Raw genomic sequence first — 15,602 nt, 5'->3', positions numbered from 1 at the left:
ACAGCACGTACGCGTCGTTATAAGTTTGCAATACTTTTACACCGAAAAGAGCAGAGAACCGAACGCACACACTTCCAATCCAATTAATTCCTAAAAGAACCGCAAGCAAAGAACAGCAAACAAATAAAAACAACGAGATTACATAGGCACTCATCGCCAAAAAAGTTGTGTTTAACACGACGCGGAGCTGAAAGCCGATCAACTAGACTAAGTTCTAGTTCACAAAAAAACGACAACGATCTCTGCCCAAAAGCAGGCAAAGGAAAACACACAAATACAAAAGAGCAAACGTCATTTCTTTCATTTATACACCGGAAAAAACAAAACGATTATTTATATAAAAAAAAATATAACAAATTTATAGATAAACAACATTTCCATAATAAAAATTTCGTAGTAACTAGATATTTAATTTTCTTTATATACATATATATATGTATAAATACATATATTAATATTTGTGATATAACATATTAATAATGGCAAAAAAAATTTTGCAATCTTCCTAGGAGAACATATTAATAATGGCATCAAAATGTTGTAAATGCAGTTTTACAAATATTTTTAGTAATGTAGAACTGATGAACATCCAGAAACAAATTACATTGGTGTTAGAGAACTAACGGTAAAGTCCAAAATGTTCTTGTTGCCAATCTCAGCAAAGAACTAGAGAATGAAAACAAAACGCAAAACTGAGAACAGATAACCGAACGCACACACTTCCAATCCAATTAATTCCTAAAAGAACCGCAAGCAAAGAACAGCAAAAAAAGATCAATGAGATTAAAAAAATATATATGTCTTTAACACGACGCGGAGTTCGCGCTTGTAATTTTTCCCGAGAAAACAGAGCTGAGCGTTCACGCTCCGCCCCAGTCAAGAACCGAAAAAAAACTGAAAGCCGATCAACTAGACGAAGTTCTAGTTCACAAAAAAACGACGATCTCTGCCCAAAAGCAGGCAAAGGAAAACACACAAATTCAAAAAAGCAAACGTAATTTCTTTCTTTTATACACCGGAAAAAACAAAACGATTATTTATATAGAAAAAAATATAACAAATTTATAGATAAACAACATTTCCATATTAAAAATTTTGTAGTAACTAGAAATTTAATTTTCTTTATATACATATATTGTGAAATAACATATTAATACTGGCATCAAAATGTTGGAATCTTCCTTGGAAAACATATTAATAATGGCATCAAAATGATGTAAATGCAATTTTAGCGTTTCCGACTATATAAAGTATATATATTCTTGATCAGGATCAATAGCCGAGTCGATCTGGTCATGTCCGTATAAACGTCTCGATCTCAGGAACTATAAAAGCTAGATGGTTGTGATTCAGCGTACAGATTTTGAGACATAGACGCAGCGTAGGTTTATTGACACATGTTGCCACGCCCACTCTAACTGCACAAAAAACGCCCAAAACTGCCACGCCCTCGTTTTTGAAATTCTGTTTGGATATTTTTATATAGTATTATAAGTCTTGTAAATTTTTTTTCAATATACAAAAAACTTTTCTTCACGCCTGCTCTAACGCCCTACAACTGCCCGAAACTGTTACACCCACATTTTTGAAAACTTGTTGGATATTTTTTAATAGTTTTACTAGTCTTGAAAATCTCTATCGACTTGCCAAAAAACGTTTTGCCACGCCCACTCTAACGCCCTAATCACGAACAAAATTGTCCCCCTGTCCCAGAATAAATACAATTTCAGCCATGGAAGTTGCTTAACTCTTCATGTTGGCCTCGCATACACACATATTTTTATATGTACGTTTGTACATAAGTTCATAAATCGGGCATCCTTGTTTTGAGACTTACGTTGTGCGTTATATTTCTGAGTTCAAAGCTTTTCACCCAATATGCTGATGGCAAAATAAAAAAGGAATATCGAATAATGCGCTCATTGCTTTTACGCAGAATTAGCAATGTAATTCAAAAAGTCGTTGCACGCTCTCTGAGATCGTGCAAAACGAAGTCGCAAAGAAAAACAAGTAATAACAAACGGTATATCACGAATGTGGGCTCTTAGAAATTTGTGTGCTTGACGATTCCCTCTGCCTGCTCTCGGGCCTGCTCTTCGTGCAAAACGAAGTCGCAAAGAAAAACAAGTAATAACAAACGGTATATCACGAATGTGGGCTCTTAGAAATTTGTGTGCTTGACGATTCCCTCTGCCTGCTCTCGGGCCTGCTCTTCGTGCAAAACGAAGTCGCAAAGAATAACAAGTAATAACAAACGGTATATCACGAATGTGGGCTCTTAGAAATTTGTGTGCTTGACTATTCTCTCTGCCTGCTCTCGGGCAAAGCTCGTGGTCGTCTTTTTGTGATGTAGAACCCGAAGTCGCAAAGAAAAACAAGTAATAACAAACGGTATATCACGAATGTGGGCTCTTAGAAATTTGTGTGCTTGACGATTCCCTCTGCCTGCTCTCGGGCCTGCTCTTCGTGCAAAACGAAGTCGCAAAGAAAAACAAGTAATAAAAAACGGTATATCACGAATGTGGGCTCTTAGAAATTTGTGTGCTTGACGATTCTCTCTGCCTGCTTTCGGGCAGAGCTCGTTGTCGTCTTTTTGCGATCTAGAACTTAGTCCAGTTGATCGGCTTTCAATTGTTTTTCGGTTTTTGACTGAGGCGGAAGTGTGCTTATTAGCTCTGTCTTTTTTCGGGAAAAAAAAGTATTGGCTTTCAATTGTTTTTCGGTTCTTGACTGAGGCGGAAGTGTGCTGATTAGCTCTGTCTTTTTTCGGGAAAAAAAGTATTGCGAAAATGTAACGACGCGTATGTGCTGTACATATATATTTTTTGTGAAATTGATTAATTAAATGTAAGTAAAAGTCATTTAATTGTAATTATAAATTCTGTTTTTTTTAACTTAATCCTTCTGGAAATCTTTTTTGAACTTTAAATATATATAACCGTCACCTATTTACAAAATAATTATTGAAGTATTGTTTGGTGCCAAAACCTTGTATATAAGATATTTCTAAAACAAATTAAACTAAATATGTTTATCTATCTTAAAAACCTATTTGTTTAAAAAATATTGGCCCAATTTTTACACCACACAAATAAAAATTAATTAATTAATTAAATAGTACATCGACACGTTTTGCAAATGTGCTCTATTTTTTTCTTTATTATAAAAGGTAATTTAACAGTTTTGTCTTGTCATAAAATACCCACCGTTATTTTATTATTTTCAATTCCAAATCTAGACTAGGAGAATTTCATATTTAATGTCAATTAAAACTTGTTTTGCACGTTCAGTAAGAGCGTGCAACGACTGTTTTGAATTGCATTGCTAATCCTACATAAAAGCAAAGGAGCTCATTCTTCGTTATTCAGTTGGTAAGTTGTCATCAACATATTGGGTGAAAATCTTTGAACTCGGAAATATAAAGCGCAACGTAATTCTCAACAAGAATGCCCGATTTAAGAACATATGTGAATACATGCGTATGTACTTACATATATATACAAATATGTGTGTATGTGTGTAACACGAAGAGTTAAGCAACTTTCCTGGCCGAAATTGTATATATTTCTGGGACAGAGGGATTTTATTACCACTCAATTAAGTAAATGTTTTTTAGCAGAATGCAGAATATATATACACACATATATATATATATATATATATATACATATCCATATGTATATATACGTGTCTATATATATATATATATATACATGTCTATATATATATATATATATATATATATACATGTCTATAAATATATATATATACATATATATATATACATATCTGTATATATATATCTATATATATATATCTATATATACATGTATACATATATATATATATATCTATATATACATGTATATATATATATATATATCTATATATACATGTATATATATATATATATCTATATATACATGTATATATATATATATATATCTATATATATATATATCTATATATATATATCTATATATATATATCTATATATACATGTATATATATATATATATACATATCTGTATATATATATACATGTCTATATATATATATATATATACATATCTGTATATATATATACATGACTATATATATATATATATATACATAGTAAAAGTAAAACAAATAAAATCCTTAACAAATAATAATAAAATTCAACCTCAGCCAACCGGCAGCCAAAAAGCCTGCCGGAATTTAAGAAAATCTGCCCGAACGACTGCGAGAGGACCATTGTTCACACCACATTGTGAACATACGTGCAGGGATTGCAGGCCCGGCACATAACCCCAATAAGAAGACATCATCATCGTGGTGAGCAGCCCGCTCACTACGTCATCGAGGGAGTGTCAGCGTGCCAACACTGGCGACGCCCAGCTGACACAGGATAACGTGGTGTGCAGCCCGCCCACTACGTCAACGCGGGAATAGTATTCACACTGTGGTGCGCTATCCGCACACAACAACAACGGTGGATCAATGATCTCCAACAGCAACAACAACAACTGACAAGAGAGAACAGTCAGCGCTTCAAAGAGCGCAAATTTTTTTAATAGCACTGTGTGCAAAATATTTTCTGATTGCACTGCAATGCATATTTTTTTTAATAATTATAAAAACCAATTGTAACATTGAGCGGAACCTTTTCTGCCCGATGAGAAGTTCGGCCTGTAAAGCCAAACGAAAATTTAGGTAGGAAACCTGTAAATTCATACGGATGAATTAATTTTAAATTTCTCACCGCCGCAAGGCGTCTTTACAACAACAAATAGATATTTTAAAATTAAAAAAAAAACGAATCAAAGACAAAATTAATATTTAAACAATAAGTAAATGTCATTTAACAACTCTATAAGTAAATTATATCCAGACCCAATATATTCAGAAAAAACTGTATCAGGAGAAAACTTCTTTTCAAATATGGGTCTAGTTGATGTTAAGTCAGTGTTAAATAACAAGGTCGAAGTTGTGCCTTTAAACCTCGATTACATAATAATTTGTTTAATTATTATGACAATAATTATGTTTATAAATATATGTTATAAACTATACAAAATGCATAGTAACAGGGACAGGGTTTGATAGCTGAAAGACAATAAATAAATCGAAAAACAAAACAAAAAAAATTTAGCCTTAGTAAGCAAGCATAAAACTGCCTTGTCAAAAGCTTCAAAAAGAAAACAAGAAACAAGCTTAGTTATGAACATATAAATAAATATGAAAACAGAATATAAAATATAATTAAATAAATCTTTTGATTAACACCCCAGTTTCTAACTTGATGGATTGGCTAAATATAATAGCTAAAATCAAGAAACTGCGTGAAGACTTTGATAGATCGTTTAAGTGCCTCAATAAGAGTGCACTAATAAGTAACGATACAAAGATAAAACAGTTAGAGAGACTATTAGGAAAATAAAACGAGGCCCGTGTCATAATAATTGACCACAATACGAAACTATCTTCGTTACAGCAGACACAAATAAAAGATATAATATCTCGATTAAAAGAGAACATATTATATGTGTCACAAAGACACAAGTTACAAGTACTTGTTCCGAATTCACTAAATTTCTCAGCTGATTACTAGACGTAATTGCTGAGGAAAGAAATAGTAAGCCAAAAGAAAGTAAGATAGTAAACAAGATGGCACAATCAGAAGTAGATTTCCTAAAGACAACCTCGTCTCTATTAATCGAGTACGACGGCAAAGCCGAAAACCTACAGAGTTTCAAAGACGCTCTATACTTGTTAGATTCGATAAAAGGAGAACATGAGACTTTAGCAGTCAATGTCATTAAGACCAAACTAAAAGTTCATGCTAGGAATCTCATTAGCACAGAAAACACAATACAGGAAATTAAAGATAATCTCTCGCGAACAGTAAAGGGAGAATCTGTTGAGGCACTCTCTGCTAAATTGCTAAATCTGCAGCAAAAGAAGAAAACAGACTACCTCTACACGCAAGCAATGACGAGAAATTGATAAGGTAAAAGTTATCATGCAATCGGCACGTTCAACAGCATGAACGATGCCATATCTAAATTTAAAGATATTTGCACAGAGGCAACTAGACATTCCAACGGTGTTCCGCGGTCGTTATAATACAAGGGGCCGCCCTTATTACAGAGGCGGTCATCGTTATTACAATTCCAATAATAATAATAATAGAAGAAACTCTAGAGGCCGCGGCAACTCGAACCCAGGCCAAAATATCAATAATCAAGGAAATGTAAGAGTAGCCCAAAATAACTCGGGAAACTCCGAACAAACTTTAGCTGCTCAAAATAAATAGTTACAAGGTTCACACAATTAATCTTATCCAAAACATATTTGTTAGTTTTGTCAATGTAGAAACAAATAAGAAACTTATCTTTTTAATAGACACAGGTGCAGATATTACTCTTCTAAAAAAAATTCTGATATCTTTAATGATATTCAAGGAAACAATAAAACTAATATTCAAGGAATAGGACAATAATGAATTTAATCCAAAGGATTAACTTCAATTGAGATACAGACAGACAATTACATAATTCCACACGATTTTCATATAGTAGATACACATTTCTTAATCCCATGTGATAGAATATTAGGCATTGATTTCATAAAGACATTCAATTGTGAATTAGATTTTAATCAAACAGAAAATTGGCTCAAAATAAGACCAAATAATTTGAATTTCCCAATATATGTTCCAATAATATACAGCTCTGGTAATAACTCAATAATTCTACCAGCAAGATCCCAGGTTGTCCGAAAAATACAACTATCCTCAAATGAAGATAGTGTTTTAATACCTAACCAGGAAATTCAAAATGGCATTTATGTTGCAAACACAGTTGCAACAACCAAAAATGCATTTGTCCGATTACTGAATACAAATAGTAAAGATCAAATAGTAAAAATAAAAGATCTACAATATGAATCACTTTCGAACTATGACATAGTTCAAACCAATTCTGAAGCGAGAGAAAGAACTGTCATGTCTCAATTAACAAAAAATTTTCCACCGCAATTCAAATCTACACTAACAGATTTATGCACCAAGTATAGCGATGTATTCTGACTTAAAACCGAATCAATCGAAACAAATAATTTCTACAAACAAAAGCTAAGATTGACAGATGATGAGCCAGTATATATTAAAAATTATAGAAATCCTCATAGTCAACTTGACGAAATTCAAGTACAGGTAGAAAAATTAATTGATAACAAAATGGTCGAACCGTCTGTGTCCCCATATAACAGCCCACTCTTGTTAGTTCCAAAGAACTGACAAGAAAAAATGGTGATTAGTAATTGACTATCGTCAAATTAATAAAAAATTGTTGTCCGATAAATTTCCACTCCCTAGAATTGATGATAATTTAGATCAACTAGGTAGAGCAAAATATTTTTCATGCCTAGACTTAATGTCAGGTTTTCAACAAATTAAACTCGAAAGTTCAAGAGATGTAACGTCTTTTTCTACGAGCTATGGCTCATATCGCTTCACGCGATTACCATTCGGTTTAAAAATAGCACCAAATTCTTTTCAGAGAATGATGACTATAGCTTTCTCTGGACTTGAACCGTCTCAAGCATTCCTGTATATGGATGATTTAATAGTTATTGGTTGTTACGAAAAACATATGGTTAAAAACTTGACTGATGTTTTTGAGAAATGTAGGAAATACAACCCAAAGCTACATCCAGAAAAATGTTCATTTTTCATGCATGAAGTCACATTTTTGGGCCACAAATGCACAGATCAAGGAATCTTGCCAGATGACAAAAAATATGACGTCATCAAAAATTATCCAGTCCCACATGATGCGGACGATTTATTGCATTTTGCAATTACTATAGACGTTTTATCCAAAATTTTACCAAACATTCTCGTCACATAACAAGATTATGTAAAAAAGATGTAAAATTTGAATGGACAGCTGAATGCCAGCATGTCTTCGAACATCTCAAATCGGCACTAGTTAATCCCAATTTAATACAATACCCAAATTTCAGCAAAGAATTTTGCATTATAACGGATGCAAGTAAGCAAACTTGTGGAGCAGTGTTAACTCAATGCAAAAATGGTCTCCAACTTCCAGTGGCATATGCATCAAGAGCGTTTACCAAGGGTGAAAGTAACAAAAGCACAACAGAACAAGAATTGGCAGCAATTCATTGGGCAATAACTCATTTCAGACCATATATTTATGGTAGACATTTCACTGTCAAAACAGACCACAGACCACTTACATACCTGTTCTCTATGAAAAATCCGATCTCTAAACTAACTCGTATGAGACTTGAAATAGAGGAGTATAATTTTACAAATGAGTATCTAAAGGGAAAAGATAACTATGTAGCTGATGCGTTATCAAGAATAACCATCAAAGAACTACAAGAAATGACAAGAAATATAAAGAAAGTCACTACAAGATATCAAAGTATACAAAAATCCTGCGCAGGAGATAAAGACTTAGAATTGCCTAAGCAATCTATAGAAAAAGCTTCAAAGCCCAACGTATATGAAGTCATCAAAAATGACGAATTACGTAAAGTAGTCACCTTGCATATAAAAAATATGCTATGTTTCTTTAAACATGGTAAGAAAATTATTGCAAGATATGATGTTAGCGATTTATATACTAATGGAATATTTGACTTAGGTCACTTTTTCCAAAGGTTTGAAATGCAAGCCGGTATAAATGAAATCAGCCAACTCAAAGTGGCACCGTGGGAATATATCTTTGAACATGTTTCAATTGATAATTTTAAAATAATAAATTCATTGAGAGTAGCGCTACTCAACCCGGTGACCCTAATAGAAAAATTAAAAGAAAAAGAAGCTATATTGTCTACATTTCATGACGATCCAATACAAGGAGGTTACACAAGCATCACAAAAACTTTGGCCAAGGTCAAAAGATACTATTACTGGAAAGCTATGTCTAAAGATATAACTGAGTACATTAGAAAATGTAAGAAATGCCAAAAATCAAAAGTGACAAGAAATACAATAACTCCTTTAACAATAACAGAAACCCCAATAATAACCCCGACAGGGTGATAGTGGACACTATTGGTCCGCTACCAAAATCAGGAAATGGCAATGAATATGCAATCACACTAATATGCGATTTAACTAAATATCTAGTTACCATACCAGTTGCAAAGAAAAGTGCAAATACTGTCGCTAAAACAATTTATGAATCTTTTATTTTAAAGTAAGGTCCAATGAAGACGTTCATTACGGAAATGGGAACAGAATATAAGAATTCAGTTATAAATGACTTGTGCAAATATCTTAAAATAAAAAATATAACATCAACTGCACACCATCACCAGGCAGTTGGAACAGTCGAAAGAAGTCACCGAACTTTCAATGTATATATACGTTCATACATATCGGTTGATAAAACTGATTGAGACGTATGGCTTAAATATTTTGTATACTGTTTTAACACAACCCCATCAATAGCACATAACTATTGTCCATACGAACTTGTCTTTGGTAAAACAAATAATTTGCCGAAACATTTTAATCGCAAAACTAATGTAGAACCCATATATAATGCAGATGATTATGCTAAGGAAAGTAAATATAGATTAGAAGTAGCCTATAAAAGAGCTAGAATGTTGATAGATAAACATAAAGAGAAAAATAAGAAACTTTATGATCAGAAAGCAAGGAACTTAGATATATTAGTAGGAGATAAAGTTATATTAAGAAACGAAACACGTCATAAGTTAGACTCGAAATATACAGGTCCATATAAAGTAACGGAAATAGGTGAAAATAATAACGTTACAATAACTGATAATAAAAATAAAAAGCAAACTGTCCATAAAGGCAGATTAAAAATTGCTACCTCGTAAATATTTATAGTATGACATAGGCAGAAAAATAATATTAATAATAAAAAAAATTTTCTTTTTGAGGTTCTATAATATTCATAATATTACGTTATTTTTCAAAAGGAGGGAGATGTAGTATGCACACATATCGGTTAACCACTGTACCTATATGTATTCATAATATACAAGCACATTGTAGCATTCTGTTGCAATGTGTACATAAACAGTCCAGCCCAAGTGTATGCGTAATACGAGCACCCACTTGAGGGCTAACATACATAATTGCATGGTCAGCAGTTCTCACGCTGGCCAAGCGCTGATCGCTTATATGTGTGCCTATAGCACTCCTCCTCCTCCTCCTTCTCATTGTCATCAACGCGGGGCGTAACTACAGAATATATTGTCATCTCGTTCGTCCGCCGCCATTTTGGGTTGCCAAAAATTCGAAGAGGACAATATGTTGGGACTCCTCTCGCATAAGCGATCATTCTTGGTAATATGGGAGAGAAAATTAGAGGCAATCTGACTATCTCTCTTGCTCTCCTTGTCGTGCGTTGTCATTTTGGGCTTGCGGTAATATAAGACAGAATGAGAGGCAGGCATTATTAATTCAACCCCATTTTGAGCGCCTATTTTGTGCTGCATTTAACGTTGCGATAAATTTCTTTCTGATTAGCGGCAATTTGAATTGTAGTATGCACACATATCGGTTAACCACTGTACCTATATTGCAATGTGTACATAAACAGTCCAGCCCAAGTGTATGCGTAATACGAGCACCCACTTGAGGGCTAACATACATAATTGCATGTTCAGCAGTTCTCACGCTGCACTATGGGGCATTTGGCCTGTTTTTTTTACAAAAATTAATAACTCCTAAACTATGAGAGATATTTGGATGAATTTTTTTTTATGTGTTACATATGCCCCCAGGAATATTTTGGAAAAGTGGGCGTGCCCCCAACTCCGGCCCAATTTTTTATTTAAATTTTTTTTTAATATTATATTTTTAAAGTTAATTTTTAATTTCAATATTGTATACAAATTCATAATCGTCTTCGTCTTTACAATCAATAGAGTCTGAAGAATCGGTGTCAGGTTCAAATTCGCAAGCTAACATTTGAAATTCAAATTTTGAATGACTTCTGGTGGAAGAGATAGTCGCTTATGCTTTCGAACGCGCCTCTTTATATTTATTGATGATATTATGGGATATTATTTATATTTGACTTGGCTAAGTTCAAAAAAAGAATTTTAAGTATGTCTGCAAGATCCAGCAGGCCGCGCTTCCGTGCAGCTAGCATTGCAGCTTGACCCAAAACACGTTCGTTGTGGTTCTGCGCCCATACGAGTTCATCTACTTGCTGTCTTCGGCCACTCAAACTTTTTAAATAATATTACTTTTGCCGTCTATAACATAATAGTTTAACGTATTTCCAATGTATTAATACTAAAATACTTCAATTTTGCATACTTGTGAAAAACACATTTTTGCAAAAAAAAACAGGCCAAATGCCCCATAGTGCGCTGGCCAAGCGCTGATCGCTTATATGTGTGCCTATAGCACTCCTCCTCCTTCTCATTGTCATCAACGCGGGGCGTAACTACAGAATATATTGTCATCTCGTTCGTCCGCCGCCATTTTGGGTTGCCAAAAATTCGAAGAGGACAATATGTTGGGACTCCTCTCGCATAAGCGATCATTCTTGGTAATATGGGAGAGAAAATTAGAGGCAATCTGACTATCTCTCTTGCTCTCCTTGTCGTGCGTTGTCATTTTGGGCTTGCGGTAATATAAGACAGAATGAGAGGCAGGCATTATTAATTCAACCCCATTTTGAGCGCCTATTTTGTGCTGCATTTAACGTTGCGATAAATTTCTTTCTGATTAGCGGCAATTTGAATTGTAGTATGCACACATATCGGTTAACCACTGTACCTATATTGCAATGTGTACATAAACAGTCCAGCCCAAGTGTATGCGTAATACGAGCACCCACTTGAGGGCTAACATACATAATTGCATGTTCAGCAGTTCTCACGCTGCACTATGGGGCATTTGGCCTGTTTTTTTTACAAAAATTAATAACTCCTAAACTATGAGAGATATTTGGATGAATTTTTTTTTATGTGTTACATATGCCCCCAGGAATATTTTGGAAAAGTGGGCGTGCCCCCAACTCCGGCCCAATTTTTTATTTAAATTTTTTTTTAATATTATATTTTTAAAGTTAATTTTTAATTTCAATATTGTATACAAATTCATAATCGTCTTCGTCTTTACAATCAATAGAGTCTGAAGAATCGGTGTCAGGTTCAAATTCGCAAGCTAACATTTGAAATTCAAATTTTGAATGACTTCTGGTGGAAGAGATAGTCGCTTATGCTTTCGAACGCGCCTCTTTATATTTATTGATGATATTATGGGATATTATTTATATTTGACTTGGCTAAGTTCAAAAAAAGAATTTTAAGTATGTCTGCAAGATCCAGCAGGCCGCGCTTCCGTGCAGCTAGCATTGCAGCTTGACCCAAAACACGTTCGTTGTGGTTCTGCGCCCATACGAGTTCATCTACTTGCTGTCTTCGGCCACTCAAACTTTTTAAATAATATTACTTTTGCCGTCTATAACATAATAGTTTAACGTATTTCCAATGTATTAATACTAAAATACTTCAATTTTGCATACTTGTGAAAAACACATTTTTGCAAAAAAAAACAGGCCAAATGCCCCATAGTGCGCTGGCCAAGCGCTGATCGCTTATATGTGTGCCTATAGCACTCCTCCTCCTTCTCATTGTCATCAACGCGGGGCGTAACTACAGAATATATTGTCATCTCGTTCGTCCGCCGCCATTTTGGGTTGCCAAAAATTCGAAGAGGACAATATGTTGGGACTCCTCTCGCATAAGCGATCATTCTTGGTAATATGGGAGAGAAAATTAGAGGCAATCTGACTATCTCTCTTGCTCTCCTTGTCGTGCGTTGTCATTTTGGGCTTGCGGTAATATAAGACAGAATGAGAGGCAGGCATTATTAATTCAACCCCATTTTGAGCGCCTATTTTGTGCTGCATTTAACGTTGCGATAAATTTCTTTCTGATTAGCGGCAATTTGAATTGTAGTATGCACACATATCGGTTAACCACTGTACCTATATTGCAATGTGTACATAAACAGTCCAGCCCAAGTGTATGCGTAATACGAGCACCCACTTGAGGGCTAACATACATAATTGCATGTTCAGCAGTTCTCACGCTGCACTATGGGGCATTTGGCCTGTTTTTTTTACAAAAATTAATAACTCCTAAACTATGAGAGATATTTGGATGAATTTTTTTTTATGTGTTACATATGCCCCCAGGAATATTTTGGAAAAGTGGGCGTGCCCCCAACTCCGGCCCAATTTTTTATTTAAATTTTTTTTTAATATTATATTTTTAAAGTTAATTTTTAATTTCAATATTGTATACAAATTCATAATCGTCTTCGTCTTTACAATCAATAGAGTCTGAAGAATCGGTGTCAGGTTCAAATTCGCAAGCTAACATTTGAAATTCAAATTTTGAATGACTTCTGGTGGAAGAGATAGTCGCTTATGCTTTCGAACGCGCCTCTTTATATTTATTGATGATATTATGGGATATTATTTATATTTGACTTGGCTAAGTTCAAAAAAAGAATTTTAAGTATGTCTGCAAGATCCAGCAGGCCGCGCTTCCGTGCAGCTAGCATTGCAGCTTGACCCAAAACACGTTCGTTGTGGTTCTGCGCCCATACGAGTTCATCTACTTGCTGTCTTCGGCCACTCAAACTTTTTAAATAATATTACTTTTGCCGTCTATAACATAATAGTTTAACGTATTTCCAATGTATTAATACTAAAATACTTCAATTTTGCATACTTGTGAAAAACACATTTTTGCAAAAAAAAACAGGCCAAATGCCCCATAGTGCGCTGGCCAAGCGCTGATCGCTTATATGTGTGCCTATAGCACTCCTCCTCCTTCTCATTGTCATCAACGCGGGGCGTAACTACAGAATATATTGTCATCTCGTTCGTCCGCCGCCATTTTGGGTTGCCAAAAATTCGAAGAGGACAATATGTTGGGACTCCTCTCGCATAAGCGATCATTCTTGGTAATATGGGAGAGAAAATTAGAGGCAATCTGACTATCTCTCTTGCTCTCCTTGTCGTGCGTTGTCATTTTGGGCTTGCGGTAATATAAGACAGAATGAGAGGCAGGCATTATTAATTCAACCCCATTTTGAGCGCCTATTTTGTGCTGCATTTAACGTTGCGATAAATTTCTTTCTGATTAGCGGCAATTTGAATTGTAGTATGCACACATATCGGTTAACCACTGTACCTATATTGCAATGTGTACATAAACAGTCCAGCCCAAGTGTATGCGTAATACGAGCACCCACTTGAGGGCTAACATACATAATTGCATGTTCAGCAGTTCTCACGCTGCACTATGGGGCATTTGGCCTGTTTTTTTTACAAAAATTAATAACTCCTAAACTATGAGAGATATTTGGATGAATTTTTTTTTATGTGTTACATATGCCCCCAGGAATATTTTGGAAAAGTGGGCGTGCCCCCAACTCCGGCCCAATTTTTTATTTAAATTTTTTTTTAATATTATATTTTTAAAGTTAATTTTTAATTTCAATATTGTATACAAATTCATAATCGTCTTCGTCTTTACAATCAATAGAGTCTGAAGAATCGGTGTCAGGTTCAAATTCGCAAGCTAACATTTGAAATTCAAATTTTGAATGACTTCTGGTGGAAGAGATAGTCGCTTATGCTTTCGAACGCGCCTCTTTATATTTATTGATGATATTATGGGATATTATTTATATTTGACTTGGCTAAGTTCAAAAAAAGAATTTTAAGTATGTCTGCAAGATCCAGCAGGCCGCGCTTCCGTGCAGCTAGCATTGCAGCTTGACCCAAAACACGTTCGTTGTGGTTCTGCGCCCATACGAGTTCATCTACTTGCTGTCTTCGGCCACTCAAACTTTTTAAATAATATTACTTTTGCCGTCTATAACATAATAGTTTAACGTATTTCCAATGTATTAATACTAAAATACTTCAATTTTGCATACTTGTGAAAAACACATTTTTGCAAAAAAAAACAGGCCAAATGCCCCATAGTGCGCTGGCCAAGCGCTGATCGCTTATATGTGTGCCTATAGCACTCCTCCTCCTTCTCATTGTCATCAACGCGGGGCGTAACTACAGAATATATTGTCATCTCGTTCGTCCGCCGCCATTTTGGGTTGCCAAAAATTCGAAGAGGACAATATGTTGGGACTCCTCTCGCATAAGCGATCATTCTTGGTAATATGGGAGAGAAAATTAGAGGCAATCTGACTATCTCTCTTGCTCTCCTTGTCGTGCGTTGTCATTTTGGGCTTTCGGTAATATAAGACAGAATGAGAGGCAGGCATTATTAATTCAACCCCATTTTGAGCGCCTATTTTGTGCTGCATTTAACGTTGCGATAAATTTCTTTCTGATTAGCGGCAATTTGAATTGTAGTATGCACACATATCGGTTAACCACTGTACCTATATTGCAATGTGTACATAAACAGTCCAGCCCAAGTGTATGCGTAATACGAGCACCCACTTGAGGGCTAACATACATAATTGCATGTTCAGCAGTTCTCACGCTGCACTATGGGGCATTTGGCCTGTTTTTTTTACAAAAATTAATAACTCCTAAACTATGAGA

The 15,602-nt window shown here is 34.7% G+C and overlaps 1 long non-coding RNA gene across 2 annotated transcripts; it reads left to right on the top strand.

The window, feature by feature from the left end:
• Nucleotides 1–2,331: 2,331 nt before the first annotated feature.
• LOC120285255 lies at nt 2,332–9,361 on the top strand. 2 transcript variants are annotated; one of them, XR_006541988.1, is made up of 4 exons: nt 2,332–2,847; nt 3,239–3,371; nt 4,171–8,597; nt 8,661–9,361. It is a non-coding gene; the product is annotated as an uncharacterized LOC120285255 (long non-coding RNA). The 2 variants fall into 2 exon arrangements; XR_005544529.2 differs by having other exon boundaries at nt 2,339–2,847; nt 4,171–9,361.
• Nucleotides 9,362–15,602: the final 6,241 nt, after the last annotated feature.

This window comes from Drosophila simulans, chromosome 2L, assembly GCF_016746395.2.
Source record: "Drosophila simulans strain w501 chromosome 2L, Prin_Dsim_3.1, whole genome shotgun sequence".
NCBI classification, from domain to species: domain Eukaryota; kingdom Metazoa; phylum Arthropoda; class Insecta; order Diptera; family Drosophilidae; genus Drosophila; species Drosophila simulans.
The sequence above is the reverse complement of the archived record's forward strand: the minus strand, read 5'-3'. Positions and strand labels throughout refer to the sequence as shown.